We start from the raw sequence: 6002 nt of genomic DNA on the forward strand, positions 1-6002 counted from the left end.
AGAAAGAAATGAATTAGGATCACTTGATACAGGGGAAATATGAGCTCCAGTGACAGGGACATTAGTTACTCCAAAAGAAGGGAAAAAGAAGCTACTGAAACAGTAGAACGAGCAGCTGCAGAAACAGTGGAATTGGAGCGCCAGAAAGAGGATAATCTGGAGTTCCTGACGCAGGGAAATGAGGAGCTACAGAAACTGGGGAAATAGAAACAGCTGAATCAGAGCAATGAGGAGTCCAAGAAAATGGAGAATTAGGAGCTGCAGAAATTGGGGAATAAGGAGTTCGAAACATGGAATTCGGAGCTCCTGAAACAGAGGGATAACGAGCTCCTGAAATAGGGGAATTAGGAGTTCCTGAAACAGGGGGATAACGAGCTTCTAAAACAGTGGGATAAGGAGCTCATGAAACAGAGGGATAAGGAGCTTCTGAAACATGGGGAATTCAGACACCGGCTACACGAAATTAGGAGTTTCAGAAACAGGGGCATTTGGTGTTCAAAAGACAGGTGAATTATGACCAGCAAAAACCGGAGGATTAGGAGTGATTACAGAACTTGCACTACTAAATATCATTGTCAGGCACAGTGTCGAAGTATAATATACTCTGATCCATCGTTCTTAGGTTCAATGTGGAAGAATTTACACTTCGCCACAGGGACCTATCACTGCACAGTTTTTTTCGCAAACACTTAATAAACGTCTCTTTGCAACTTTATGTTCCACGATACTATTTACAGTGTCAGTTACATTGTTATTCACTAAAATTGGACGAGAGAGCGAGATTGGAAAGAGTCTCCCCGTTTATTTTTCTTTCTCTGTCTCCTCACATCTGTCTTTCTTTCTGTCTCGCCATCTGTTTCCAACACTCTCTCGTCCTATCTACCACTCCGTCGACTTTCTCGCCACGTGTGTAACCCCCGCCTGTCTTTCTTTGTGCCCCTCCCGCCTGTCTCTCCGTCTGACGCCCACTGTCTTTTTCTTTCCTCTGCTGTTATCTCTTTTTCCGTCTCCCCGTCTGTGCCCATTAGTCTCTCCCCCTCCACCCCTCTCCCGTCTGTCTCTCCAGTCTGTCCCTTGAAGTTCTCGTACCGTCTGGCCCCACAGTCTGTCAACCTACTTCTCTTACTGCCTTCCTCTGTCGCGACATCCCTGTCTCCCTCCTGTTTAACTCCACCGTTTGTCATCCTCGCTGTCTCCCCTTTCTGGCTGTCTCTCTCCCGAACTTTGCTGTGTCTGTCTGGTCCGTCTGTTCTATTTCTGACTTGCCCGTTTCCGTCTGCTGTATCACTCTCTCCTTCATCCCCTAAAGGCTATTAGTGAACCAGATGAATTGTTACGACACTCCAGTATTATCATTGTCATTTCTTATACTAGCTCTTTAAATTCAGATTGATGCAATTAACTGAATTTAAATTCCTCAGCTGCCTTTGCAGGATCTCAAGTTATATCTCGGAAACTTTGGACCAGGCCTCTGGATTAGGAGTTCAGTAACATTCCCATTCTGCTACCGTACGATCTCTCTCTCTCTCTCTCTCTCTCGGTGTATTACCGGTCTGACTCCTCCTTCTTTCTCCCCACCTGCCTCTCTCTGTCTTTTTCCACCGCCTGTCTCCATCAGTCTATTTTCCCACTCTCCTACCCATGTCTGTCTCTCGCTCTGATTCCCCATATGTCTCTCTTATTCTCCCTCCTCGTAGGTCTTTCTGGTCCTGTCTCTCCTGTATGCCTCTCTCTCTGTCTCTGTCTACTCATCTGTCTGCCGTTGCTGTCTCCCCCATCTGTATCACTCGGCGTCTCCCCCTATCTACCCCGATTGTTTCAGCCAACTCGCTATTTATCTGTCTCTTAAACCTCTGTCTCAACCGCTCTCTCTCATTCTCACTGCCTCACCCCACCGTCTGTCTGTCTCTCTCTATCTCAGCCCAGTTTGCTATCTTTCTGGCTAGCTCCCGTCTGCCTACCCTGTCTGTCACTTACTGTCTCCCTTCCACCATTCACCCTCTTCTGCCCCTGTCTTTCGCTCTCTGTCTGCCTTCCGTCAGTCTTCCCCGTCTGCCTCTCATATCTGAGAACGGCTGAAATGTCATCACACGCAAAGCACAAAATCTGATTCAAGTTTGGCAGGCTCTCTGTTGCCATGTATTTCCCTCAGTCTGAAACAGAATATGACATATTGTGAATGGCGATTGCAATAATTATTAATCTTTCACAGAGTGTTATGAAATTAATAAGCTTCATTTTAATTTAATGAATCCCGGAACGGGCATCGAAACTGTGTCGACGAGAATAGAGCGCTGCATCCTAACAACAAGGTGGTGGTCACAGGGGTGAGTAAACATTGATATCGAGAACTCGTGAACCAGTCAGACAGCCTCTGTGAGAATGTTCAAATGGAGACTGTTCAAAGTAAACTAGTGGCAACAGCAGTGAACTGCAATTTAAAAAACAGCCAAAGCCTGTATTTTTCCCCGGCTCCCATGGCGGAAATTAAACGGCACAAGTTAACCATTTTGTAGATTGAATGTGTTTTCTAACTGGCTCGTTTTATTAACTGTAAAATATATGATTTATCTTAAAGACTTGGACATTTCATTGCAGTCCTCTGCTGTTGCGACTTTACAAGAACAACAACGACACTTTAGCTCCCAGATTCATGCGTGGTACCTGGATTGGTTTCAATACCCACAAACTGGCGCTTTAGGATTACAATATCGGACAGTGTCTGGATTGCACTGTTGAAGCTTTACGTCAATGACATTTAATCACAAACCAGTCATCAGAAGTTTTTTTCTGGAAATGCTGCTTGACTGGCTGAGTATATCCTACATTTTCTGATTTCATTTCAGTTTTACAGGATTCGCAGTACTTTGTTTTTGAAGCTAAAAAGTAACATAAGTTGACGTCATTGGCGATTCAACAGTCAGTACCTTTATGCAATGGCAAACGTGAGTCATGCGTGGTGTGCATCCTCCCTGCTGCCAGGTAAAGAACATCACTGAGTCGGTGCAGAACATTCTGAGAGGTGAGGGGGAGCAGCCGTGATCTATGTGCTAACCATTGACATAAGGAAAGAAGGGGATGAGTTCCTTTAGTCACAGTTTCAAGTGCAATTGAGGAAATATATGAGCAGGACCACAAAGGTATTCTATGGATTATTTCCAGTGCACCGCGCAATTGAATTTAGAAATGGCAACGTGTGTCTGGATAAACGGTGCACGAGGTTGTGCTCCAGAATCCGGGGGCATTGGGACCAGTTCTGGCGCAGGAGTGACCTGTTACAGTACGTCGCGATGTACATCAATAGAGCTCGCGGGAAGGTTAACTACTGGGGCGGGTGAGGGATTGAACTAATTTGGCAGTGGATTTGTGTACCAGGATGAAACATCTGCAGATGTTGTAATTATGCCTTTTTACACAAGTCCAATTGATTATTATATATCAACTATAGCAGTGAACGTGGCCTCAGACACCACATTTCAGCCCATCCTTGGGAACCGATATACCACGGCTCGCCCAAACCTTCCCTTACACTGAGCACAAGCACAGGAAACACCGGCACATCAGAATTTGCTGAGGACCGTAGAGAGTACAATGTTCTTTGATTAGTGATTGCTCTAAGTATATTTTGGTGTTTCTGTTGCAATTTGTTCTGTGGGATATAAATATATTTTGTATATCTATGTTAGTGTTTATGCATTTGAATGCAACAAAGTTATTTATAATAGTATTGTGGAGCATCTGTATTTGTTATAAATGTATTTTCTCTGCATACCTTTCTATCTATGTTACTTTTAAACACCTCGCAAATAAACGTAAATACAATTATAGCACAGCGATACTTCGAGATAAATTCATAAAGAAAACAGACATAAAACAAGTACATTTATAAAATCAAAGATATGAACACAAATAATTTGATTATCAAGGTTCCACACAATTTAATTTACAAATCACAGATAGATGCACAGATATATTTATAAATTTCCCGCAAGGACATCCAAATTCATTACAAATAACAAAATGGATTACACACGAAAATAAAACACGTCTATGGCGAAAAGGTTTGGAGTCGCAATAACTGAAGGCTTCTTGCAGAGAGCCGGCACTGACACGATGGGATGAACAGCTTCCTTCTGTGTTGAATGATTCGATGAATCTTTGTCTTCTTGCTTGTGAGACAGATGGAACAGGCAGCTCTATGATGGGAGCACTGATACCGCAGTGCATGCAGCTCTAGTGGCGCAATCGGTTAGCGCGCGGTACTTATATGACAGTGCAGGCCCGGGAAATGCCGAGGTTGTGAGTTCGAGCCTCACCTAGAGCAACCGATGATTTTGCATGTGATGTCTGAGGCCGTTTTCTATTGATCCATTTGTCTTGTATATTCGGCCATGTATCACGGTGCTGTCTGTCTCTCTCACTCCGGTTATCTCAGTGGCAATCTGTGGGCCATTTGTCAATGAATACACGTGTCTGTTCCTCGTCTAATTCTACGGAACGAATGAGCCAACATTTATTACAAGATACAGTTTATTGTAAATATAACAGTCAATCTTGAGTGATAGAGGTTCAATTCTGCGCAAAACCAAACTGTGATCTCAACGTGTTTCCAATAAACCGCTTTTTAATGTATTGTCGCAAGCGCTGACATTGTAGCTCAATGAATTTCATAATTACTAAACATATGAAACGGTAGGGTTCTGAGACTGTAGAATGCCCTCGACCAGAGCAACATTTAAAACAAGGTTACCAGCTGGCAGCGTGCAGGAGGAAGGGAAGAGAGTAAACAGAGCCACAGAAAAGCCACGGGAGTTTCGGATGCTTCGGGAGTTTTTCCTGTGACAACAGCATAAACATTTAATCAGTAACTCTGATGTAAAGAATAATGTGCCGGAAACACGCTCGATTTCAAAGAGAAGATATGTAAACGCATTGGTTATCTCCACATAATTCCTGCACCACCTCCAACAGAAACAAGGATGTTCCTGAACTTCTCGCGAGAAATGTTGTGCTCAGTGTTGCAATGGCTCGTGCATTGGACTTCTCGCTGATTATGTTCTACAGAAACATTCAAACTTGTCGATTCCATTCCTATCAAAGTCCAATTGTAAATTAATAGAATTATTACCGCACAGCAGGAGGTCACTCGTCCCATCGAGAGTGTGCCAGCTCTCAGCTAGTCCCACTTTCCTGTCCTTTCCACATAGCCCTTCAGGTCAGGGTTGGCTGGTTCCGAGGCTGGAAAGTGAAAGTTTGCAGCAAACCGCAATTGCCTGCGATAGCCGTATGATTTATTGTTGTGGGTCTGAAATCCACTCAAGTTTACCTGCTCGCCACTACACTGTTTAAAGCTCCATTCAGTGCTCGAACAAATAAGAGCTGCATTTCCCTATCTAAGCGCCTGAGAGATCCGCCAGGGAATGAGTCACGTTTAAACCGTCGCCCAATTATCTTTTACGCTTTACAACATTTCAAGAGAGCAAAAGAATTTCCCCTCAAAATGCAATGACCTTTTCTGATATTGTCTTCGCATGCTTCTTTCTGTCTTTACCTGTCTCTGTCTCTTGTATTTCTCTCCTTTTCGCTGATTGAGTTATCAGGCTTCAATGGACGGCCTGGGCTGATCTAACCTGCAACAAGGCCAGAAATGGGTAAGAAAGATGTGGACAATAGCACAGGAATAGTGTTAATTCGGGGCAAATATCTTCACAGATATGTCCCTTCGCGCTCGCAGTGAAGTAAAGCAGCACCAATTACAGTTGGCTTAAGGTAGAGTATTCATTATGAGAATGCCGAGAGAGACGACAATAAAGAGCTATTCATGCTGCAAATTCTTATTTGATAATACAGGTTACATATTCAAAATTAGTTTTGTAAACACATTCCAATATTGTTGACTTAGAATAGTCAGCATTGCTCGCACGGCAATTGGATGCCTGTGTCCAGTTGGAAAGCTGAATGAAAGAACATGCAGAACATTGACTTTCTGCTGAGCAGACCAT

General features: G+C 43.6%; 1 non-coding gene across 1 annotated transcript; it reads left to right on the top strand.

Annotated features, from left to right (window-relative positions):
- The first annotated feature begins 4230 nt into the window (after nt 1-4230).
- trnai-uau (transfer RNA isoleucine (anticodon UAU)) lies at nt 4231-4324 on the top strand. The gene is made up of 2 exons: nt 4231-4268; nt 4289-4324. It is a non-coding gene; the product is annotated as a tRNA-Ile (tRNA).
- Nucleotides 4325-6002: the final 1678 nt, after the last annotated feature.

Source organism: Pristiophorus japonicus, unplaced genomic scaffold (genome assembly GCF_044704955.1).
Source record: "Pristiophorus japonicus isolate sPriJap1 unplaced genomic scaffold, sPriJap1.hap1 HAP1_SCAFFOLD_62, whole genome shotgun sequence".
NCBI classification, from domain to species: domain Eukaryota; kingdom Metazoa; phylum Chordata; class Chondrichthyes; family Pristiophoridae; genus Pristiophorus; species Pristiophorus japonicus.